Source organism: Amblyomma mixtum, chromosome 1 (genome assembly GCF_055824585.1).
Source record: "Amblyomma mixtum isolate Tamu chromosome 1, ASM5582458v1, whole genome shotgun sequence".
In the NCBI taxonomy this organism is placed as follows: Eukaryota; Metazoa; Arthropoda; class Arachnida; order Ixodida; family Ixodidae; genus Amblyomma; species Amblyomma mixtum.
In genome coordinates this window covers 188,622,986-188,649,445 of record NC_143012.1, presented here as the reverse complement: position 1 = coordinate 188,649,445, position 26,460 = coordinate 188,622,986, and the positions used below count along the sequence as shown (strand labels likewise).

The 26,460-nt window shown below is 48.9% G+C and overlaps 1 protein-coding gene across 1 annotated transcript in view; it reads left to right on the top strand.

The window, feature by feature from the left end:
* The first annotated feature begins 3,517 nt into the window (after positions 1 to 3,517).
* LOC149370275 (soluble guanylate cyclase 88E-like) overlaps positions 3,518 to 26,460 on the top strand; it is a 206,263-nt gene continuing 183,320 nt past the window's right edge. The window contains exon 1 of the mRNA XM_089561069.1: positions 3,518 to 3,626. The gene's annotated coding sequence lies outside the window, so the exon portion shown is untranslated. The remainder of the gene's footprint in view (positions 3,627 to 26,460) is intronic.

The following is a 26,460-nucleotide window of genomic DNA, read 5'->3' as shown; positions in this document are numbered from 1 at the left end:
TGCTGTTGTGCAAATGATGAAATTAGTGGTCGCCTGCTCCTTTGGATACGCAGTTATTTATCGATCACGTAACCCTTTGTGCGGTCTGGGGACGGACTAAAGTCTTCTCACTGCCCTCCCCGTGGAGTGCTGAGCCCAGCGCCCTTCAGCATTGCACTTCTCGGCCTTTTCGACTTATTGCCACAATCTGTCCAACTCGATGTGTAGACGGACGACATCAGTATCTGTTAAACGGGCGTGATGCGCCCAGCAGTCCATGTCAGGCTTCAAAAGGCGCCAAAGACATTTACACCTTACCTCCTTCTTCAAATAACTTTTTTCCGGGAAGTGTTCCTTTGTAACGTTTACAAGCAAGATGGTATCATATTAAACCGTAAACATAAATAGCCAAGCAATTTCTTATGAAAGCAGGCATTGTTTTCTTGCGGTTATTAATGACCTAAATCTTTTATGGACCCCTCTATATCTCGTGCACGCGGAGGACACTGATAGCGATTGTTGAAATGCTTTTTTTTTCTTTCTCACTGCAAAGAAATAATGCGCATCCGTGCGCTCGATGCAAAACGAAACGACGGACAAAAGTGTTGGGGCGCAAGCTCCAATGGGCGCAAGCTAAAATGATTGCCGAAATGTCTCTGTAATGTGGCAGCCTGGCACGGCCGGTAGCAGGTATCCTATCACTGCTAACAATGCGGTTAGTATTCTGTGGGCACATATTCGACGCTTCCATCAGTGACTTTCTCACCCTCTCGCCAGCAGTCCTGATTCCAGGGCCCGGGCCAACCTTCACTAAATTGCTTGATGTTCATCACACCTTCCCGCCGTGGCAGTTCACACCAAACTCAAGACTGTCATGTACAGTCTTCGTCAAAAGCCTTCAGCCATGACGGCACCATTAAAAGCCACAGGGCTTTGAAATGCTAGGAGAATGTTTCTTACCGCAGCAGGGAAGCTTGCACGTGTTCTCTGAATGCTGGGATACCGAAGGAACTAAAAAAAAACATTCATTCCGCTGCAAATGAACGCTGTGCCCGAGAGACATTTCATGGGGGGTATAAATTGTGGAGCCTGCATCAACCTCAAGCAGTCCTTTCTATAACTGGCGTAAGGAAGAAAGCAGATTTGTCGTTGTGAGCATTACAAGAAGCCACTCTAGTTAATCTGCATGTTGACCGCGTACATGCACTGCACGCCTGCACTGAAGGCTCTCTCAACTCCACAAGGTTTTCGGGCTCTTGGTCGGCCTCGTAATGTATATCATATTCAGTGTAAAAGCATGTTGCCAAACTTTTTCGATGAATGCGGAACTTTCTGTCATACGTGCCATGATTGAATACATTGTCCAAGAAAGGCCTCCGCAATGGTCTAATTTCCCTGACTCAAAAACTGACCCTTTAATACATAACCTACCCTTTTCCCCTGATCTAATGAACAACTAGTCACGGAAATCCTAAAAATAAACAGTTATGCCACCATAAAGGGCAGGACGTTTACAAATGGCTAGCAAGAGGCTGTGAGATCACGGGAAACCACCCTGCGGATGATGCCGCCCGGTTTGTCCACAGTGTCAGTGTTTATGTACCCATACCTATTTGGAGAGGTTTCACAGCGGGTAGATAACGAGCTCTTTTGTGAAAGATCAAGCTTGCCTCATAGTTCAGACCAGTTTTCTGACAAACGGCTTAATCCTATGGGCTCTAACCTATAGCTAAGTCTTATTTCCGCCTTAGCTGGTCTGAAGATGTGAAGTAGCTTTGATTGTCGCCTATGGTTTGGGGTTGCGTCTAAACTGTAATACTCCTTTCTGAAATATGCGGCTGACAGCCCTGCCTGCGTTTGCTGCAAGTGGGAAGAGATATCAGAGCATGTACGCTGAGACTGCCTTGCATTTAGTTGCGAGAGACCACCGCTATATCTGCACTGCACTGGACCATCTAAATCCTGGCCCTGATGACGGAGAGGAAGAGGAGAGGTTGGTGAGAGCAGACGCAGTCGATTGTGATGGCCTGTATGGCTTTGCCGTGCACTAAGTCCACATTTACTTTAGATTCGTCATTTTTAACTCAGCTGTCTTCCGTATTTCTTTCCCGAGTCCTTACCTCGTTATTCGATAATCATTTCTAACTCAGGTCTCTTCGCCTGCATATCCTCTCTTCCCTTGTCATAATGCAGGGTAGAAAACCGAAACCTTCTTCGGGTTAGCCACTTCCCCTCATTTTTTCACCCTCCTTTTCTTATATGCTCCGAGTTCTGGTCGGCTATCTTGAAAATATCTAAGCGTAACGCATGAGAAACACGTATCTTCTTGAACCCTTTGCTTCTATGACGAAGACGGACGTTGTCTAGTGACATGACGGTGAAAACACTGTCTGATCTTCCAGAAAGATAACGATGCCATTGCCTCCAACGACCAACTACTGTAAGTAATTTCAGCTCATTTATAGCGCAGTTTGTGTTTCAGAAACTTCCAAGCGAAGTTCACCACGGGATATTCTTTACCTTATCATTCTGGTTACTTTAACGCATCCCCGAGGCTGAAGTTCAGAACTTCGCAATAAAGTATATATATATAATTTGTAAGCCTTAAAACTGCTCCATATTGTGGTTTGGTTACGCGTTTTTTAAAATTAAATTAAATGCTTGTTCGCAATGAATGTCCCATTACTACCTAACATTCTTGCGAAATATACCGTCATTGGAAGGACACCGCGCAAGAATGCGGAATGTCTGAAAGTAACAACTCCAAGAAGCTTTACTCAGCGGCCTTTAATACATTTCGACGGAGCGCTCAATGTTCTTTCACTTAAAAATGAACGATGCATCTTCTTTAACGGGCATCTTTGTACGAAGAGAAGCAGTTATACTTCTCTGCGGACCTGGTTGAAAATCGGCGCCATACATCCTGCCAAACCGTTTCTCACAGTACAGTGAATTTTCGATACCATGATTTAAATTTGACTGCAAGCTCACGGTACTGACTACACGGAAGCTTCCACTCCGTTTGAAGCATACTCCACCACCGCACTTCTCATTGGGCATGTGAGGGAAAAAAGGGAATAGGGAACGAAGTGCAGCAAGTTAAGCGAACAGGTTCGCAGCCGTGCCGCCAGGGGAAGCAGCGGCGCCTCGGTAGACGTCGCCACCATTTGTTGCACCGTCCGCCCGAAGCGCGCGGCGATCGCACTAGTTTTAGCGCCGTAGTCGATCCAAGGCTGTGGGAGAAAAAAGTCCGAAGGCGCCGCAGCGCTGTCTTCGCCACCACGTGCTCCATCTCGGGCCTCCGAAGCCGAAGGAAGCAGGGAGAGAGAAGAAAGAAAAGGGAAGGAGAGAAGAAGGAAGCAGAAAGAGGAGTGCGCGTGCGCACTTTGCCGCCGGCGCCTCCCGGAAAGCGTCGTTCCGAAAGGCTTCATCGGCGGCGGCGTTGCGTCCGTTTTCCTTTCGCGCGGCCGCTGGAGTCTCCCGCTCCCCCTCTTTCTTCCCCCACGCGAGTGGCGGGTTCCCCATTCGCCGCCGAAGCCCCGCGCAGTTCGGTTGCCTCCGGCAGTTCCGGAGGACCCGGTTCGGCCGTTCCCGCAACAGGCGTGCCACACGTCGTGCGCTGGGTCCACGAGGAACGCAGCCGCTCGGTGAGTTGCGCGCTTTCACATCCTTTGGATATTTACCACTAAGATTTCGATGAGCTTCGGTCGTGACGAAAGGATGTAGAGAAAGCACTGACATTTGTCCTTTCAATGGGTGCCTTTGGATAGATACTTGTGTGTTTGTTCGAACGACTGCTAGGATCAGACAAGTGCCTCGATGTTTTTGATTTTAAAGGGCGACCACTTGGTACGTAGATGATATGAGGCCGTTAACAGCGACACGCAGAAACCATTTATATTTGCCAATTTTTTTCCAGGCCAGTCCGGGCCTCGCTTTTCCTGCCTGCTCGAAATGCGTATACCTGGCTCGCTTTCTGTCCGGGCCCATATCGCTTTCTAAAGTGGTCCTTAATATAATGCGTATTGCAGCATCGAACTATGGTATTTGCCCGAGGAAATGTTTCTTCCGCTGAATTTCCCTGATGTCAAGCATTTCGGAATGATTGAGCCAAGTTTGGCTCCAGGCCACGGTTATCGTAGGTAGCGCAACGGCTGGGTACATGTCGTGCCTACGTGTTGGTCCGAGCATCAAAGCATGAGAACCTCATTTGTTGGCTACTATATCTAATTTATACTTCTAGGTAGGGTGGCAGTGTTATTATATAATATGCCGCTTGCCGTTACTCTTGGTTGTGGCTAGACTAGAGAGGAAAAAATCAAGGCGGTAGCAAAGAAACTCCTTTTGAGCGGGAATATTTTTAGATGACTTCGTATAAGTCGCGCTGTTTAAAACACGCTGGGTAACTCCTTGTTCGGGCGGCAGCTGTGATTGACGCTCTTGCATAGTGACGTCCGAGTAAGTTCATTCAAGAAGGAGGTCATTCCAAGTTCCCTTGGAAGGTTCTCAAAATGGGCGCCTCTTGCGAAGCCGGTCGCCCCTCACCTGAACATCGCTTACGCGCTGAAAAGAACACGCCCGGCGCGGCAATCGCAATGCAGGAGTTGTCAGATCTATTTTCCGGCATCACGTGGTGTTTCTTTATACTTTGTTCAAAAGTTGCTCTTGTAAATACGCACTCACCGCTTCTCGTTCGAGGTAGCGAGGTAAAGACGGCATTGTCTTTCCGTAGAACGGTTGAAAGGTAAGGAAGGAATATACTGCAAGGCGCTGCTGAGAGCCAAGGGAGGGGGGGGGGGCGATATTTAGCACTGCTGGGAGAGGGCAGCTTGCTGAAAAGCTCACGACAGTACTGATGGGATTAGTTGTAAGAGGTCTTGGTCTCGCTGCAGTCCTCACCTCGGGGATGATGATTAAGATCCTGACCAGCATTGGAGGATCATAAAGGATGGCACGCGTGTTTAAAAACGCACGAGAGCTGGCGAGAGCGGTTCAGGGCTGCTTAGGAATTCTACATGTGCAGCCGTTTTGTTACAAATTTAGAAAATCTTAGTGTTTAAACAAGAAAAAAAAATCTCTGCCATTCTTTTTTTTTTCACCTTGGCCGCTACACTTCCTGAACGAACGAAGGAGGAATATTAAAAAATAAATAAAACAAAAACTGGAAGGCAGTGCGGACTTTTTTACGCATGCAGTGCACGTCGATTCATCATTCGAATTCGAACACTCTGGAAGAAACACAAAAAAGGAAGAGGATATGTGGTGTAGCGCATTTTCTTCTAATCAGGGCTTTTGCATTTACTTAGTTTCGAGACAAAATATCACTAAAGCTCGATTACTGTTCCCGACGGAAGTTAGGTTAACTAATTTGGGCGAGGGCTTGAGGAGATGCGGGGAGACGGATATTTCCTAGTAGTACCAGCCTAAAAGAGAGCATAATATTTTACACAGTTAAAGATTGCGGGAGCGTCCTTGAGCCACCACTCGTTAATTATGAGCGGTGACTAGGTCAGATAACTATAAGCTTTACTATGTCTTTTTTTGCGACACAATAGACTCGCGCAGTTGTCGAAAGGTCATCTTCGCGATTGAAAAGGATCAACATTTGCCCCAGCGGGCGCTGGTTGATAGTTGAAGATAAGGACTAAGACCGGTGGAGGAGGCAATAATGGGATGTCAGCATTGTTCTCTAAATGGTTTTCGTTTGGTGGAAAACCGGCCTAAGTGTTCTACTGGCGAGCAACCGCTCTTTAAAAAGAAAAATGGTTCAAAGTTAGCGCTGCGCCCGTGTGTGTTTGCGCTTTTCGTATGCGCATGCATTCCGCAATCTTCATCTAAGCTTTTCTTGGCGCGGTTGTGGTCGTGCGTCGCGAAAAAGCCCGCGTACCTCGTTTGCGCGCATGGCACAGAGTAACAATAAACAAGTTTTTGGCCGCCGATTCATTCCAGTTGCCTCATAGGCTCCAAATATCGGGTCATTTTGTTGGGAGGGATTACCCATATAGGTGAAATTTCAGGAGCATGAGCCACATGATTACACGATGCTTATTGGCTGTAAGTACCGATACCAGAAAAATAAGCATATCATTATAGAGTATTTATGGACGTAGAGAAAGTACCCTTCTTAAGGCTTTTAAGCTAGCTGGACCACGGATGATCTAGATGTAATCTGGAAGGGAATTAAATACAGCGGTTTGATCAGAAAGGCGTCCGAAGCTTGGAAGGATTTTAAAACGGCCTGAGGTGCGATGAGATGAGGCTAGAGGCAGAGTTGAATAATTGGCCCCATGACTATCTAACTTATAAATGGTCAAAACTGTGTATTTTTTTCTTTTTTTTAATATTTACATTCTTGTACAGGCACACCAAAGCCACAAGAGGGCTTGTAGGGTGTCGCCCGGCAGCAGCGACATTCCAAGTGCACAATTATACAACAGCGAACGAAACACACAAATTCAAATTATGAACTCAGAAATAAACAAGAAATAGGTACTGCAGCTCCGACCAATTAAGTGATGGTAAACTTAGCTATGGAGAGGCAAAACGCCAGGTATGGAGATTAGATGCTCACAAAGGCGGCCAAGGCTGGCGCAGAAAGTCTTATAGGAGATCAGTAGGGGAAGGTTTTGTCCTGCGGCGAACCTACCAAAGCTGCTATGTCGTCGTTTTGATTACGTGTGATACACCAATGTTGTGGGTAGATTCCACACTTTTTATCGGCGTCAGACCACCCTCACTCCTTCAGTTCACCTAACGTTCTATGTCACTGTCCGGGCACCCGCGCACTGCACGGCGTCTACTATGTGGGTGACCGACCATAACTCGTTTTTCCAAATGCGAGAAAACAAGAAGAGATAGAGAGAAAAAAGAGTGAAGGTAGATAACAATAGAAGCACTTGTACAGCGTCAGCAGCCAGAGCCATCCCCCCCTCACCCCAACCCTTCATCATCTAGATCTCGCTGTAGGAGTCCGCATGGCATGACGTCATTACACAGCGATTGCACCTGGCTGCTCTTGGACTACCTCATGCATTGCTCGCATTAATAACTGTCATCGTTACAATTAAATCAAATCGCAACTGAGCTCCACAATGATTCTCTTCTGTCATTCTGTCTTCGGCATTTCCCTTGCACTTGCAGCCGGCGCTGAAATTTGACCACATTACGCAAACGGTCCTTCCCCCTTCTTGCTGCATCTTGGCTTTTAGAAAGCGTAGTGGTTATATCACACGGCAGAGAGGCCAATGAGCGGGCAGTAATGCTTATTAGTAAAATCGCACTTGATGAGCGCGCGGTCAAATGTTGCGCTGTCTTGCGGTCACTATGTTCGTCTGCTGCCCAAAAGTGCAAGCCGTAAGCTTCCCTCTCCACGCCAAGCGTTAGTTTGAGTGAACTGGTGTCGTTGCGGTTTAACTGCGGGTGGAAGCGAGCGCGTTAGATGCGCAATTAGGTCGCCGCAGTTAGCGGGGTTTGGGGCCGCTATAACCGCCACTCTCCGTGATATCTTTACAGCAGCGTCATCATCGAGACCGCTAACTGCGCTTCCGCATGAAGGGATTAGAGGGCGCGAAAACGCTCGGTTATAGGGGAAGCCCTTGTAAGCCCCGGCGTAAGCCGTTACAGTTCACGCTCTCTAAACCTTCTCTTATCATTTTTACCCCCTAGATTATGGCCAGTGCAGGCTGCTTTAGACATCTGGGTTAGGCTCAGGGAAATGCAACAGTAAACGAAACAATGAGTTTGAACGAAGGAAACAGTAAATTTTGTTGCTATTTCTGCTCTCATCCTGAAAGTGTGTTCAGAGTACTGCTTATGCACCGGAAAAGACTAGAAAAAAAAAGGTAAATGCGTGCTTATTACTATTACAGTGCCATCAATGGTGGAATGCATAAAGTGTGTTTGCTTTCATGTTCCTACCAACTGTACATGCAACTGGCGCATTGAAATGTGAATCAGCCTCACTCCGCTCATAAACCTTTAATTGTAGCCAAAGAGCGTTATCAGCGAACTCGTTTCTGGCTGAACAGTTGCCGGTGCACTGTTATATCCTTAGATTGCACCATCGAGACAAGTAAAGCTCGATCGTGAACATGATGCCGCAGAAGCCACGTAGACTGCGATGGGTCTGATATGGATCAATACAGTGACGAATCTTTTCCAAAAAAGATACACAAAAAAATGCCAAAAAAAACACAGCATCAATAACAAGAAAAGAAGAACTGAACTAATAAGATGGAAGGGAACTGATTTTGTTTTGGTGAGCAGGCAGCGTGTTATGAACGTGTACTGCTAGATCCTGTTAGAGTAACTTGAAAAAAAAAAAATGAATCGAAATATTCAATACAGACTACTCATATCTCGTCCATCATTTAAAACCATTAGTGTTGATAAACTGAATGACATTGCGCTCTGTTCAGCATTTAATCGAATAAACTGGCAACTTTTCTTACATAGAATATAAATAAGGCAAACGTAAGGCCGTTAGGTCTGTTTCAAAATCTGTGCTCCTTGTGCAATCTACCTCGTCTGTCTACAAAGGGCGTTACCATTATCAGATAAAAAGCTGGCATGTTTTTATTTCCAACTCGTGGACAATCTCAAATGGGCTATTAACGTCACCGTGCCGCAGCACAAGAAATTGCGCCACTGGCCTCACGTCAGTCTGCCAGTCCGACGTGGCTCCGTTGGCAAGGTTTGTTAAAGCAGTCTGAAGCTAGCTTTAGCGCTAACGCTTTCACAAAGAAAGAAAGATTTCAGCAGGATCGAGTTGCGTTCCACGCAGTTTTCATGTCATTACATTGTTTTCAAACACGATATTCTTAAAAAAGCAACGTGCCAAGGCGGACTATTGCCACGAGGAAATTGCTCCGCAACAGTAACGAAGAAAATCTTACACCCGGAAAGCATTGAAGACATTTTTATTTCACAGAAAAATGGTGGGAGAGCTATCTTATTTCTGCGCTGCAGTAAGACTTAAGGTTGTGCATTGTAGCTAAGGCACTGCAAAAGCAAACATGCAATAACTAATGCCTACGGAGAACAACAGAGGAATATTTTTTATCATCGTCTCACATAGACTATATCATAGGTCTCCTTTAAAGCCTACATGGCGATGCGAATGAGATGTGAATCGACGTATGCACACACGTCCATAGACCTGTCTAGAGCGCTTGAAAGGCGCTGTGAAAGCACACTGGAGTCACTGAGGAAGCGCCCAGGGCTCGAAGCAGCGACTTATTTTGCGTACATATTTGCATGGACCATGGTTTACTGGTCATGTCTGAAAATGCTACATCGATCTCTGCAGGAAGAGGCAAGTATCACAAACGCGCAACAAAGCACGCCTTTTAAGCTCTCTACTCAAGTGGGTGGACATCTGTACGTGTCGGCCTCATGATGTCGGTGCAGTCCGACGCTGGAGGTAGCCGTGACTCTTCTGAACGGAAGAATTAACAAAAAAATTTGCGAGGGGGTTTCTGCACAAATAGAGCAGGGGATGGAGTTCGTGGCGGGCGACAATAAACGGCGAGCAGAACAGCGGGCAGTGCAAAAGACGGCCAGACCAAACGAAGCCATCTCGTGCAGCGTGGCCGCACTTCGTCTTTCATCGGCACTTCGTCAGTGATCTGCCTATAGGCGGTATCAGGCGCGGCCGTCATAGTTCGCTACAATTGAGAAGAATCTGAGAAGAGGGAAATATGTTCTGTAGACAGCCAAAGCAGGCTACTCATACGCATTTTGATCATTCATTGCTTGCTCATTAAGCTTTGTTAAATTTTAAAAACAAATAAAACATGCAGAACATGGTGGTAAGCGTCTCACTGATGCCGTGTAGGCACCGGATGGGCTTATGTTTTTAAATCATCCTTCATTGTTGCATTTTTGAGCAAAGCATAGATTACCCCTGTTTTTATTTTAAAAATGAAGCCAGTATCGCGCAGCGTTGTACATCAGCCTATCTCCATGAACGTGGGCCATTGATGTTAGGTTAAGATAGTTAATTGCATAGATCAGAAAATAGAGAGCAGATGGGACAGCAAGGCAGCTGAAGTGAAGTACCAGACGGAAGCAAGAAAAGAAGTACCATTATTTTGTTCAGCGCGAAGCTGCTATGACACCCAGTGTCTTTTTTCTTGTGTCCTGCACACGTTCCACTGCACTAACCTGGCATTGAAATAGCCACATGGCATAATTAGGCGATCCTCAGCTGGCGGGATGAGCCTCAGGTAGGGATTGGTGCCACGACACCCAGTGTCTTTTTTCTTGTGTCCTGCACACGTTCCACTGCACTAACTGCACTGCACTAGTCCACTGCATAATTAGGCGATCCTCAGCTGGCGGGATGAGCCCCAGGTAGTGATTGGTGCAAATGCAATATGATGAGAAATGAGGTTAAGAGCTTTCAGCCTCCCAAGTAAAAAAAAAAGAACAGCAAAGTTTCTGCCGTTATAGCAGATTTTCTGTAACGTGTCCAGCACACTCGGACAAAAATTTTGAAAATTAGAAAATTGTAAGATACTCTTATGAAGATATTGAATGTAATGGTCTATTCTTGTGATATGTTGCAAAATACTTCTTTTAAATCGTTTCCATCGATTGCATTGAGCAGTGATGGCTGTCATAAAAATCCAATAAGGAACGCTTTTGATGCAGGAGAAATGTTAACACAAAAAAGAATGAAAGACTCCCGTCGTGTGGTCTGCGGATATATTGATTGTTATAGTAAAATCTTAGAATATATTCAAAAATTGCGTTTATAAACGGTTTCCTGCTGAAAATTTCGTTTGTCCAGAATCGTTTGGTACGTGTCTCTGACAGAAAACTTCTAGTAACAACAGCAATTTTTGTAGTAGCAACAGAATTTTGGGTAGTTACTAGAGAAAATTTCTACAGTGCTGCAAACTTAGGAAAAGTACTACAGGACTGCAAACTGGAGAAAAGTTCTACAGAACTGCGGACTACAGAGAAGTAGTACACAAAAAATTGCAGTAGTACAGAAAAAATAACAGAAAAATCTGTCGTTCGGACAAAGCTACGGAACATTTTGCCGCATTTTTGTACATGGTTCTATCGTTTTTTTTTCCACTGGGAAGTGTTATGAACTCGCAAAACAGGAGTTCCAAACTTATCGCACAGCTGTAAAAGTGAACCCTTGGCTGAACGCCACAAATACCATTTGTGGCGTTTCCCCTCTCTACGGCACATTTTAGAAATGTTTCGAGCGCAACCGAAGCTCCAGAGAACTCTAGGATGCCAGCTCACAACGAGCGTATCCGAGCATACTCAAGCACGTGCAGTCGCTGAGAACGAGAATTTCGGTGATGTGCATCCGGAATGGAAACAAAAGAGAAGTCTATTGAAAAGCCTGGAGGTTTGTGAGAGCTGCTTGCAGTTAGGCATGCCATGCAGAGGCATAAAAGCACTGCGAAGAATTTCAGGAAAGATTAAGGTGCAAAAATAAGCACCTCCAGCAGGCACACTTTGGTGAAGGTGCGTCTGTCAGGAGCGGCGCTTTGCTACTCTATCTCTCTGCCTCGTCAGCTCTTTGAGGGCTCAGTTGAGAGCTTTGACCTTTTAAACATTCTGGTGGGTGTTCAGAAAGATGACAGTGTAGTGTGCCAAGTGTGACAGGTTCCGCTACCGCCATGCGCCGACACTGCGCTGCGCCTGACGACGACGAAGTTATGCGCCGACACTACGCTGCGCCTGACGACGACGAAGTTCCCCCGCTCTCTTCTCTCTTGGTGCTGGCTACGCCCGTCTACGCTGCCAGACCCTGCACAGCGGTTCGGTCTCTTGAGGACGCCTAATAAACGCACCCCTACAATTGGTGGAGGTGCGGGGTTCGTCCCCTACCAACCTGGAACTTCGGAGCCGTACGCTGCCACCTGTGTCAACCATGCCAAATGAGACTGCCCCAACACCGGCGGCCAGTTCAACCACCGTCATTTGTTCTGGCGCCATCCGGCAGCGTGACCCTGCCCTCTTCAGTGGCACTGCCGACCAAGATGTTGACGACTGGTTGTCATCGTATGAGCGAGTGAGCAGCTACAACAAATGGGATGACACTATCAAGCTGAGTAACGTCATCTTTTATCTCACGGACGTGGCGAACCTCTGGTTTCGAAACCATGAGGCGGACCTACCCACTTGGCCCGTATTTAAGAAGAGTTTTGCAGAAGTATTAGGCCGCCCTGCGGTGCGCAAGCTCCGTGCCGAACAGCGCTTACGGGACCGCGCTCAACACACCGACGAGACCTTCACAAGTTACATTGAGGACATCGTTGACCTCTGCAAACGTGTCAACGCCGCCATGCCAGAAGCGGACAAGATCCACCACATCCTCAAAGGCATCGCTGACGACGCATTTCAGATGCTCCTCGCGAAAAATCCTACCACCGTCAGTGAGGTTATTAAGCTTTGCCAGAGCTACGACGAGCTCCGCAAGCAGCGCGCTTCCACACGGCGTGCCGGTGTCTGCGACGAGGCCCTCTCTACACTAGCCCTGGGCGGTACTTCTCCTGAGGACACCCCTCTTCTCAACCAAATCAAAGCCTTCGTTCGTGAAGAGGTCGCTCGCCAGCTGTCCCTCATATCACATTTTCAAGACCCCGCCCGCCAAGTTCCTGACTCGACCCCGTCTTTGGCTCCTACCATTCGCCGTGTCGTGCAAGACCAAGTCGCTGACCTGCTACCGTCAAGCCCTGTGCTCCTGCCTGTGACAGCACCCCTGACGTACGCCCAAGCAGTGGCCAGGCCACGACATACGCCGGCACCCGATTCCTACCAGGCCGCCCCTTCTTTCCGTCCGCCGCCGCCGTCTGAGCCCCTGTCTCAAGCTCCGTTCTCAAGAGTTCGCCCACATCCTGCGAATCCCTGGCGTACTGCGGACAACCGACCCATCTGTTACGCCTGTGGTCGGCCCGGCCATGTCGCGCGGCTTTGCCGCCAGCGCCTTCCGCCTTCTCGACCTGATCTGCGCTCCTACCCGTACGATGCCGAACTATCCTCGCCGAGAAGTCCACCTGGTCCCCCCTTTGTTTCCCCTGATCGCCAAATTTACACCACTCGCCGATCGCCTTCCCCTCGACGCCGTTCCCCTTCTCCGATGCTGCGACGTTCTAGCTCCGCACTTGAGGGAAACTAACAGCCGCAGTTCCGGGGGCAAGAACTGCGCTTGTTTCGAACTCCTCAAGTCCTCCGAGTCGTCCCGCTAATGTATTCGTAGTGTTCGTGGAAGGTGCCAAGGTTCTCGCCCTCGTCGACACGGGCGCTGCAGTATCTGTTATAAGTGAACCTCTCTGCCGCCGACTCCGCAAAGTGACTACCCCACTTTCTGACTTTTCGCTTCGCACCGCCTCATCACAGCGCATTCATCCCTCAGCCGCATGTACGGCCCGTGTCCTCATTCAAGATGTTTTGTACACCATCGAGTTTATTGTGCTGTATCACTGCTCACACGACATCATCCTGGGATGTGACTTCCTTTCGACCCATCGTGCCGTTATTGACTGCGCTCGAGCTGAAATCGCCTTTTCTCCGCTGTGTGACGCTCCCTTTTGCGACGTACCTACGCAGTCTGCCAAACTTGTGGTCGCGACTGATACCGACATTCCTCCGTTTTCTGCTGCCCTCGTACCCCTCTCCTGTGCCGGCGTCACTCATTCAACTGTTTTCTTCACGCCTTCCGAAACCGCTTCCCGCCATCCCTGCCTCCTGCTTCCCTTTGCTGTTCTGACGATCGACCATGGACAAAGTGCAATTTACGTCTCGAACCCATCTTCGTGCCCGTCAGCAGTGCTCCGAGGTGAATGCCTCGGGCGTATTGAAGAACTTGATTCCTGCCTTCCCTACCCTATTCTTGATACCACCGCTTCCTTCGATGTCGATGTGCTCAGCTCCTGTGATGTTAAGAATGATCCACCGCCCTCCGACGTCTTCCACCGTGCCATTGACGCTGACCTTCCACCCGCGCTACGTGATCAACTCGTCGCCCTCCTCCAGCGCTGCAGGTCTTCTTTCGATCTTCCTGAGACTGCCTTGGGCCGTACGTCTGTCGTTGCGCACACCATCGACACCGGTACACACGCCCCTCTTCGCCAGCGCCCCTATCGTGTCTCGGCTTCTGAGCGCCGCGTCATTTCTGATCACGTGGACGACATGCTCCGTCGGGGTGTCATACAGCCCTCTCCCAGTCCCTGGGCGTCTCCTGTTGTGTTGGTAAAAAAGAAAGATGGTTCCATCAGGTTCTGTGTTGATTACCGCCGGCTGAACAACATCACACGCAAGGACGTCTATCCCCTGCCACGAATCGATGACGCCCTGGACTGCTTGCAAGGAGCTGAGTATTTCTCCTCGCTGGATTTGAGGTCAGGTTACTGGCAGGTGCCTATGGCTGACACTGATCGCTCAAAAACTGCCTTCATAACACCTGACGGCTTATATGAGTTCAACGTCATGCCGTTTGGCCTTTGCAACGCCCCGGCAACGTTCGAACGCCTGATGGACACCATCCTTAGTGGACTCAAGTGGGAGAGTTGTCTTTGCTATCTCGATGACATCGTCGTCTTTTCTGCGGACTTTTATTCTCATCTCATCCGCCTGGAGCGCGTTCTGACTTGTCTTACTGACGCTGGGCTCCAGATGAATTTGAAAAAGTGCCGCTTTGCTGCCCGACAACTCACCATTTTAGGACATGTAGTCTCTAAAGACGGCATTCTTCCGGACCCCGCCAAACTTTGTGCAGTTGCCGAATTTCCGAAGCCCACCTCACTGAAGCAGCTCCGTAGCTTCATTGGCCTTTGCTCGTACTTCCGTCGCTTCATCTTAAATTTCGCCTCGATCATCGCTCCTCTGACCCAGCTACTCGCAGGCAGCTCCAACCTCTCCGCTTGGACGCCTGCTTGCGATGACGCCTTCGACACCTTGCGCCGCCTTTTGGTTTCGCCTCCTATCCTGCGCCACTTTGACCCGACTGCGCCTACTGAGATCCACGCTGACGCCAGCGGTATTGGACTGGGTGCCGTTCTCACCCAACGCAAACCTGGCTTCCGTGAATATGTGGTCGCCTACGCCAGTCGGACCTTGAGCAAAGCGGAGGCCAACTATTCTGTTACCGAACGAGAATGTTTGGCCATCATTTGGGCCATTGGAAAATTTCGTCCCTATGTCTACGGTCGCCCGTTCTGTATAGTAACCGACCACCATGCCCTGTGCTGGCTGGCCTCTCTCAAAGACCCGTCAGGCCGCCTAGCTCTCTGGGCTCTGCGATTGCAGGAGTATGACATTCATGTCATTTACCGCTCCGGCCTCAAGCATAATGACGCGGACGCTCTTTCCCGCTCGCCGCTACCTAGTGCTTCATCGCTTGCTCCTGTGTCTGCTTACGACTTGTCCTCGCTTGCCACTGCCGACATGTCAACCGAGCAGCAGAAAGACCCTTGGATCGCCAGTCTTATTAACTTCCTTTCGAGTCCTACGACTGATAATTCGTCCCGTTCTCTCTTACGTCAAGCCCGTCACTTTTCTATTCGGGACGGTCTCCTCTACCGTCGCAATTACCTGTTCGACGGACGCAAATGGCTCCTAGTGATGCCCCGCCATCTACGCACCGCCATTTGCGCCGCTTTTCATGCGGACCCACAGTGTGCCCACGGCGGCGTGTTGAAAACCTACACGCGTCTGCGTCTTCGATTCTACTGGCGTGGCATGTACCGCTTTGTTCGCCACTTTGTGCGATCTTGCCCATCCTGTCAACGGCGTAAATGTCCGCCTCACACCTCGCCTGCTCCACTGCAACCGTTACCCTGCCCTGCCCGCCCGTTTGACCGCGTTGGCATAGACCTCTACGGCCCCCTCCCTCCCACTCCCGCTGGTCACCGCTGGATTATCGTGGCCGTGGATCATCTCACACGTTATGCTGAAACGCCTCCATTACCATCTGCCTCCGCCCGCGACGTGGCTTCCTTTCTTCTAAAGAACCTGATTCTTCGCCATGATGCTCCTCAAGAACTGCTCACCGACCGTGGACGCGTATTACTGTCTGACGCTCTTGAGGCCCTCCTCAAGGAATGCCGCATTATCCATCGAACCGCTTCGTCTTACCACCCTCAGACCAACGGCCTGACCGAGCGTTTCAACCGAACCCTCAGTGACATGCTGTCCATGTACGTCGACGCCAACCACTCCAACTGGGACCAAGTTCTTCCCTTCGTCACCTACGCATATAACACTGCGACACAAACCACCACTGGATTCTCTCCCTTCTTTCTTCTGTACGGCCGCGAGGCCCCCTGCACGATGGATACTCTTCTTCGCTACCGACCCGACATTTCCGAGTCCACGCCACTGTCCGACGCTGCCAGGTACGCCGAAGAATGCCGCCAGCTTGCTCGCTCGTTTACCACGCAGACCCAGTGACAGCAAAAACATGACCGCGACACTTCCGCGGCCTCTACCTCCTACCCTGCCGACTCCCTTGTGTGGCTCTGGGTGCCTCCCACAACTCCCGGCCTTTCGCGGAAACTGCTGCATCGCTATCATGGTCCCTACCGGGTTCTCAAGCAAACATCTCCGGTCAATTATATTGTTGAGCCTGTTGCACCCGCTGCGGACTTGCGTCGCCGTGGCCGCGAAACCGTCCAAGTCGACCGACTGAAGCCGTACTACGACCCCTCTGTTCTTCCTTCCCCGTAAGACGCCAGGATGGCTCCTTTTCACCCGGGGGAAACTGTAGTGTGCCAACTGTGACAGGTTCCGCTACCGCCATGCGCCGACACTGCGCTGCGCCTGACGACGACGAAGTTATGCGCCGACACTACGCTGCGCCTGACGACGACGAAGTTCCCCCGCTCTCTTCTCTCTTGGTGCTGGCTACGCCCGTCTACGCTGCCAGACCCTGCACAGCGGTTCGGTCTCTTGAGGACGCCTAATAAACGCACCCCTACAACAGTTTTAATTCAAGTCTCGTCCACTGGCACTCAAAATACCAAGCTTCTTGATCGCTTACGTCCTTAAGAATTTTAGGCTTTTGTCCGGAGTCCCATTCCCCCCAGTCATGTAGAACCGACAAAAAATATTATGCCACAATGTGAGACCGTGGCCCTAAACCACCAGAAGTAAGCACCGTGCATACTACGAGGGCTTTAGAAAACATTCTAGTGTCAAGAACACTGCAATTACAAATTTTGTTTGAAAGCTTATTTTGAGTGCTGGTGATGACTGTTGGCTTCGTCCAGCTTGGCACATCGAGTACAACTAAGGGTGCTCCTTCCAGAATCACTTCTAGGCTGTTGACAATTGTCATGATGGTCAGCCTAACTGCCGTTCACTGCAGGATAAAGATATCTCCCATATACCTCTAATTAAGCCTTCCCTGTGTTAGCTGTGGCCACCTGACCCCCGCAAAGTTCCTAATTTCATCCGCTAACCTGACTCTCAAAGCACCCTGCTACGTTTGCCTGCAACTGGTATCTAGTCCGCTACTCTTAGCTACCATCAGCTATTTTGTCTTCGCATTATATGCCCTGCCCAAGCCCATTTATTCTTCATGATCTAGAGTAGTATGTCATTAGGCTGCGTTTGTTCCTTACCATACACGCTGTGAATGTTCTCTGGTGCACTCCTTGGGATTTGACAAAATTATGCAGAAAAAAACAAAATGCGTCGATCCGAACGTCAAGGATACTCTGGGTTAAAAGTAAACATTTAGTTTGCCTCCTAGGTATGGAGAGCTTCAGTTGTACAGCGTCCATTTCAACGTCTACATGGTGAACGCTTACTTTGACCGCAATACCCCACGCGGAGCATTCCCGAGAATTCCTTTCCGAAAAGCATGCTGCGGTGGCCCACTGACGACGGCGTTCAGTTGGTGAGTCCGAGGCCGCGGCGGCCTAGTTTGAAGGAGGCCGAATACAAAAGACACCCTTGTGCTGCACGCTGTAAGCGCTCGTTAAATAACCACAGGTTCTTAAAGTTAATATTCAGTCCTCAGCGGCAGCGTTGCTCAAAGCCCTCACGTACCTTCGTTACGTTAAACCCAATATACCCTAAGCAGTCCTACGCAATGAAGGCGCGTGCACGACGCCTTTTACGCTGATGACTGTTAGGGCTAGCGGCAGAGAGCCTTGTTAATGGACTGAGTGCTTGCGAGTGCGACTGAAAGTTTTTGCTTGTTGAAGAGGAACCAGGCATCAAATAATATCATTTCCTGCTCTAAAAAAATGCTTCTTTGTGAGGAAAAGTTCAAAATTGGAGGAGCCACTTAGCCTCCGCCTGAAGGTTATGACGCAATGGCGTAATTGGTAAATTCCTACATATCCAGAAGGTCATTCTCGACTTTGCACTCATAGATCCCTGGTAGTTCTTATACCCCCCCCCCCCCCCCCCCCCCCCCCCGCCGTTCCCCTCCTGAAGCATTGGTGCAGCGGTTAAGCGATGCGCTACTGCCCTGCGATGGCAGGTGCTCCTAGCGGCGGAACTTGTGCGACCCAGGTTGATCTTCTCGAACGACCATGTCATTAATTTGAGTGCCACCTGCCACAGTGGGCAGTTTGCTCACTATCCGGTGGACACGTTTTTATGACGCCACAAGGTCACGTGCCCTATGTTTTTCGGTCAGAATGCTGACGCTGGATTTTCCGGGTAACAGCGTCTTTAACGATATCACGTTAAAAGGCACAATATATGGTTTAGAGCACATCACTCACTGTTGTAGTAGACAGGCGTTTAAAATGTCTGCGGTCGCAAGCTCCAGCAAGGCAAAGCTCAAGATAAGGGACGGAAGAAAACATAAGCCGCAAAAACGGTCATCGTTCTCGCCTCGGCTTGATGCACGCCGGGTCTGACTAACGCTGCCTGTAGATCGACGAGGTGCAAAGTCCTCCCAGACCAAGTTGCGCCACCCTAGAAACCTCGCCGGCCGAACACGACACGCCTCTCTCGAGCCCTTCACGTCCAGAGCGCGCTGGTGGTGACGAAATCGCTTACCGTTGTCGCTGTGCCAGCTGCAGTGCCACTTTTAGAATTCCTGGCGGGAAAAGGCAGGGCTGAATATATCTGATTCCGAGAATAAGGAAGAGAAGCAGTGCAGTGAAACATTGCAAGCTGTGCACTGCAAAGTGTGTAAGAAATTTTTTTCTGAGTGTTGTTCACGAATCGCCGGCTTTCGAGGCGTCCAGCGCACATTCCAAAGGACGAATTTTCTTCTTTACTTTAATCCAAACAGGTCTAGCAGGTTTAGCAGGCGCCTTGTGATAAGCGACTGCGTGTCTTACGACGAGTAAGCTGGTCATGGCTCTTGTTCGGACAGTTTTTGCTGTCTAGTTATTTTTCCTGCGGGTTCTTTATCGCATGGTTTTCTAACGTAATGCAAAGTTTCGCGGCCTTGCAAGGAATGTTTCCCAAACCTTGACACGGGCTTGGTACAAGAAGGGAAGGGCGAACGTTGATGGAAACGATGCTGGATAGAATAGTAAAATTAGGGCAAGAAAACAAGTCGCGAAATGCATAGTTTAATTTAATTTTTTTTTTTTGACAAAGTAGAAAGCAATACTTTTTTGAGAAAAGGGAATTTCTTACGGCAGTATCCGTGGGTGCTCGGTGTCTCTGGAATGTTGATTTCAGGCATAAATAACTGCGCCAAAAAGTGAGAACATTCGCATCTCAGAAAGGGATGACACCACGCTCGAAAGTAACAAGAAAAGTGCAAGTTACTGAATGCAGTGGCGCTAGAAACAAATTCAAAGGTTATTGAGGCTGCAAACGTTGACAGCCTTAATGGTGAGCCTTACAGAAACTTATGCACAGGTTTAATAAAAAAAAAAGATAGCAGCACAAAAGACGATGAATTATATAAAACACTCTCATTAGTTCTATATGCTAAATTTTCCACTTTGTTTCAAATTAGAGTGCCCTCTTAATGAAAATCTGAATTCTTCTGGATTTCGTATGCACAAATTAAAACTTTCTCGTGAACGCTCCAAAATGTTTTTGCCAGACTGTTACGGTCCGAGCAATTCCGCTAATTTCACCTCAAAGCTGGTCTTCCAGGAAAGTCAGAAGGATAAAGAAAGTCGGTCGGAGGAGTGAAGACAAAGCTCACCGGATCAAAAAACAACTTTTTTTTCCGTGGCTGATTAAAAATTCACGAGGGCGTGAGCGCAATAATCTCCATAGTTGACTTCAGGGAGTGTTCAGTGCCGCGGCCTTGGCAGTGATCAAGCGCCCTCCGCGCAATCTGTCGTGCTCCGTCAACACCTTTGCGGGCAGCGCCCGAGCCGGCCGTCAAGCAGCCGCTTTCTCTCCACTCATTACTTTCCCGGAAGGCGCCGCTCTGTCCTGTTTACTGGCCTGCAACCACCGAAGTGAGTGCAGGACGCGCCCGGAGAAAAGTGTTTGCCGTTGGAAAACTCGCTTTTGGCGCTGCCTTACCTTCCATGCGGTGGAATTTTCCTTTCCTCCAGGAATGCCATTAGACGTGCGATTCCCGAGAATTCGGGTTGCTCCATGAGAAAGTTTAATTTTTTTTTTACTTTCCTTCCGCTTGCCTCGCTTCCGCATGAACCGTTTGGAACGAGCACATGTGGTTCCTCTTCCACACGCATATTTTGCGCGGAGAAATAAACACAGGGCCACGGAGTCACTTTATGAGGAAGAAAACTTAGAAAATAAGGAGAGTTTAAGAGCAAGCATGTCAGCCGTGATGGGAATGAAAATGCCGCACCTTTTACGTAAGACAACTTCTGGAAGTCAGGGAGAAACAACGCTGACTGCTCTGGACGCCGTGTTCGCGCTGCTGTTGCTGCACGCACTATGGAAACATCTTAAGGGAAACGAAGGCTCGAGGATGACATAACATCGACGAGTTGTGCAATATTATGCGAAGTGCTTTTCTTGAACACATAGGACTGCACAGTTATATGCCACTTCAATTACGTTAAATGTATCAAGGCAGATAACTGAGCAAGCAGTAAACATTCATTGTGAATAGCACATGCGTTACAAACACCTTAAAAGTGAATGTTATTCTATCTCAAATTATTGTCATTAGTGCTAAACGTGTGACTAAAGACTGTTTGTTTCTGACATTAATAGGAAGTAATTAAATCTATACTTTTTTGCTCGCGACGTATAATTACTAGAAGATTGACAACATCTTTCGCACTTGTAAAGGCTGTGTTCCTCAGGCTCTTTGTTATGCTGTGATAATTTATTTTAGACTATGCTGTGTTGTGTAATGTAGTGACATGGGGTCTTTGTCGTCTCGAATCGAGATACAGGCTATGAGAGTCGTCGCAGTGGAAGGGTTGGATTACTTGAGACCGCCTGGGGCAGTTTAATGTACGCTGATATCGTAGAGCACACAAAAACGTTTTTCCTTTCGCATTCCTCCTGCATCGAGACGCGGCCACCACGGCTGTGATTCGGTCCCAAGTTTCTGTGCTCAGCAGCCACAGCCGCCACCACCGGGGCAACTCGAGAGAAGAGAACAAATAGGTTAGCGAGTCATTATGCCGATTGGAAGGAGGTGCCGAGAAAACACCTTGCAGTTCCGTCCCCCATTCTCGCAAAACGCGCCAAGACTTTTCCCACTGTCGGTGTCCTCCAGGCACACGAACTGGTGCCGCGACATGAGCTGGAGCCCTGAAGCCAGTGGACTTACAACGCGTGCGGGAATCATGCTGCTATTTTTATGCCGGCAACTGTTCTGATTTTGTTTCATCGTTTTGCAGTCGTAAACTTGCATGGTTCTGAATTGTGTGGAATGTTCCAGTAACACTAATCTGAGGCTAGTTTATACCAACAGTCAGCGGCACCGATCTTCGAATCAAGAAATGACCGTACCCGGTTGATGGAGGCGTCCTCTTCGACGAATCAGTAGTTGTAGCGTTCGGCTGCTGGGAACGAGTTCGCGTTTTCGACCCCCCTGCGGTGGCCACATATCTGAGTACAATAAATGCCGAGAAGCCCGTGTACAGATAGCGCGGTGCATGTTAAAAAAACCAAGCGGTTGAAACTGGCCTAGAACCCTCCCATATGGGAGCACCACATCGTTACTTTTGCACGTAAAACTACAAGAAGCGATAATGAAGGTCCCTGAGATATTCATTTTGCAATTTTTCGCGGTGCTTCGGTACTGCTGATTTAGCCGCGTTGATTACCTAATGCTACGTCGGCGCTGTGCAATACGTAATATTGAGGAAAGAATAGATCTTTCAGGAGGCATATCCACCGGCATCTCTTTTTCTCTGGCATATTTCCCTCCCTCCTTAGTCTTGTCTCCGACGGTGCGGATCTGATCCCAGGCGAGAGTTAGGTATTTAGTGCGTATCTCACAGAGCACACGCATTTTGAAGGGACAGATCGCCGAACAAAACAATAATAGCCCTGTTGTAACCTCTCACCCGACAGGATATCAGGATGCGTCTGGAAAAGTGTCTTCTGATAAATTGCTTGGGCCGTTGAGGAACGCTACTGTTGTCAACAGTTCTCAAGTACGCCCCCCCCCCCCCCCCCCTTCCAGAAGCGAGAGCAGCAGAACTGAAGTCATCATTGTAAACACGCAGCAGCTTTTCTACTACTGCTATCAGAGTACGGAAAAGGACAAATACATATACCAAACAGAGTAACAGGTGCCGACGTTAAGACAAATATACCTCCTTTCATAACGTTTCTCTCAGTGCGCAATGACGCTAGAGAGCTAAAATATGAGGTTCTCTGTTGGTTAGGTTCGGGATCTTTAGCTGTACGCTACCTGGACATTCAAGACGCTGCCAAGCAAAACATTTCCGAGACATCTGACGTGCTGATGGCCGTCATATTTCACCCCATGACAAATAAGCGCAGACACGCCTTCAGGGTAAACAGGAAAAAGAAGAGTACGGCAGAGAAACGAATGGCCGGACTGATTCCCTCGGGGAAGACGGGAATGGTTTCGCAGATGAATGCCCTGGCGGGGCTTGAACTCTATATCGATTCCGGTGATAAGTTGGGCAGAACGCAGAGTATAATTCAGGGTTAGGTTCGAGCGCGCATCTACTCAGAGAATTGCACATAACGGAACTGCCCACATTTGGTCGGCTCCGTCATGGCGCAGATGCGGGAAAAATGTGCGCGGTAAACAAGCTGTAATTAATACGTCGCGGATGGTGCAAGCCTAAACACGTCCGCCGGTCACTATATCACCAGGGTTTCATACTTGAACGTTCAATACCAGGCCTAGGCTCCTTTTGCAACGGATCCTTTGGGTTCGCAACGTGGCGCGGGATTCCTACTCGGGCTCTAATGGGCACGTTGCCACAGACCAAGGAGTGACATGACAAAGCTAGGATCTTTTAACGAAGCCACCAGACCACAGTCTCACGGGCGCAAAGAATGCAATTTAAGCACATTATTCTTCCCAAGATACGCTGGCACACACGTTGTTAGGCAATGAAATTTTCCAGCTCTCCAATTATACGTGAATTAACTTTGAACCTACGGCTTTTTGAAGAATTATCATTTTCCAGACTTTTTCACGATTGTAAAGGGTGCAAAAATACGGGAGTAGCGCTTCGTCAGCAGCCAGTCAGAATTTCAAGCCTAGATCTCAGGCAGCGCCTCTGTAGTCTGCTGTATATAACGAACGGTACAGGAAGCGAAGTACCGTTTTAAGAAGGTTATTGTTGTGAGAGCTCCTGATATAAAATTCCTTGTAGGGCAAGCTTGTGTGCAACCTTGGTTCCTTCTCCTCTCTTTTTCGGGAGTGCCTCGTGATGTTTGATGACTTAAATGCTTTCCACACCGCCTGGGCTGACCGAGTCGATACAGCCGAGGCGATCGCTTTACTGGAGACCGTGGACGCCGCACACCTTGCTCTAATAACCGATCTCTCAATCCCCACAAGACTAGGTAATAGTGTCTCCCGTGACACCTCTCCGGGTCTCACTTGCACTAAGAATGTCACCCGCGCTACCTAGACTAACCCTGAAGGAAACCCTAGGAAGCTAAATTACATACTCTCAATCAGCATCCCCTGCGCACAGCACCTAATTTCCCTCGATGTCATCAAGATCATCAATTGTGAAGCCTGTGGAGCCGCGGTTCCCCCTTCCGGCTCTCTTACTGATATCGTGTATGGACCCAAACCCTCTGTGACACCCATCAATCGCATACGCAAACCCTCCAACAGATCATTTACCCCCGCTTCCCCCACCTCTGGGAGGCCCATCGTGGCCTGCTGAAGAGATGGCGCCGACAACGACATAACCGCAAACTCAAAAGCACATAGCTCAGCTTACCCTACAAGTCTAGGACTATGCAACACTCAGCCCAAAAGTGGCATCAGTTTTGTGACTCCCTCCATCGCACCCTCAATACTTCCAAAATGTGCGCCATACTCCGCAGCTTTCTACATCCTGAAGCTTCAAAGGCGTCGCCTACCAATAGCCCCTTTCAAGAAGTAGCCCATCATTACACTGGCACGGGCCAAGAACTTCTTGACAGCCTTCGCTCCCAATATTTTGGTACTCGACAGCCATTTACTCCATCTGTCACTTATACCGGCCTCCACAAATTAGAACGAGACGTGCCTATCACTTATGACGAGATCTTTGAAGCCGCCCCACTTGCAGCCGCTCTATTGCCCTAGGTGCGACAAAATCACTAACGCAGTGCTACTCAGCCTCTCCAAATACTCCCATGAAGCCGTTATTCAATACATCTATGACGAAATGTGTACCCAAGGCACAGTAACCCCCTGTGGAAGCATGCAGAAGTGATACTTATCCCCATACCCAAAATACCACCCTCCCTCACTGCTATCAGGCCCATACCGCTCTCCTCCTGCTTGGGCAACGTATACGAGTGAATCATCCAAACACATCTGCATAACTATATTGAAGATGAAAATTCCTTTCCCTCTTTTGTGCTCGGTTTTGGACCAGGTTTCTCCACGCAAGACGTCATTCTTATCTTCCAACACGATGTCCTCACTGGGATGCCCCCGAGTGGAGGACATCTTCTAAGACATGATATTATGGACGCCTTTGACATTTTCCTCTGTGCCATCCTAGAAGGTCGAAATAAGGTACACTGTGAAGCTCGCATCTTCCAATACATCTAGACCCTCCCACCACCCGTTACGCTATGATAGGCATCGGACCTACCAGATCTCCTTTTCCAACACTTGAAAAAGGCACTCCATGATGGCACCCTCTCTCCCCCCCCCCCCCCCCCCATACCACTGGCATTCTGCGCACGTCGCTGGTCATCGCAAGGGCATGCGCGAGGACGACACTATTCGCTTCGTCACGGCCCTGGCCATGAGTCGAATGCAATATGATCTCTCATACCACAATGGTGATCACATTTCCAAAATCAGGATAGATATCCTTACTTGTACTTGTACTTGTACCCTCTTTAAAACAGCTCTGGGCCTCCCCATGTGTACTTCCAACACTGAATTCCTTGCTCTAGTTGTTCACAAAACGCTTTCTGAAATCCAGAATGCCGTTCTGAAATCCCAACGGACTCCTGGAAACCATCGCTATAGCCAACATCATCAAAATGAACGGCACCCAACACCGTGGCTCCCACATTTTTACCAACTCTTCAAGCCCCCAAGCCGCTTGTGGAGCCTATACGAGGGCACGAGTTCCGCACACGGCTCTTCGCGTATAGGGCGCGGTAATCTCCAACTTGATCATGTCACCACCTAGGTCCCAGGACATGGAGGTCATGATGGCAATATTAGGGCCAATGCCCTAGCTCGAGATTGTATCTACTGAGCTGGGTACACTGAGTGTACCCTCTACCGCTTCTCAAACCATTTTAAAACCCGTCTAGAGAACCTCCGCCTGCATAGGTGTCTCTACCCCCCGCCACATAAGCAACTTTCCCTGGCGGACTCATACCACTTAAGACGCATCAAGCACTCACTTCCCCCAGTCTCCACCAGCTACGCATGATTCAGCCAACATTACACGCAGATGCATGTCCCTTGTGTGATGATATTCCCACATTTACACACATTACATGGACATGCACAGCTAAAACCAACCACTTAAAGCCGCACAACGCGGCGCTTGAGCAGTGGCAGGTGACGCTGGCCAGCAGCGCCATCGCCAGAGCGTGGGCGGAAGCTGCTATAAACGTGGAGAACCCCTCTCCAACAATCCGCTCCAGTCTCCTTGTACATAATAATTCTTTGTCCTCTCTCTTTTACCTTGAATTGAGCCATCGAGTAAAAGAAAGTGCTGTAGACCGGTTGTAGCTGGACACGCCCTTTTTCGTATCTTCATTTCTTCAACAGAAGAGTGCTATTGTTCTTACCGTTCTCGATGTAAAGCCAGGATAGCAAGCTGGCACTTCTAATCCAGACCTCGCGCTTCTCCCTCTATCAGCTTAAAACAACAGCAGCTCCAATCTTACTCAATAACTTCAGTGTTTCCCAATTTTCGGAAGTGCTCATAGTGATAGTAAAGGATGAAGGAAACAAAATGA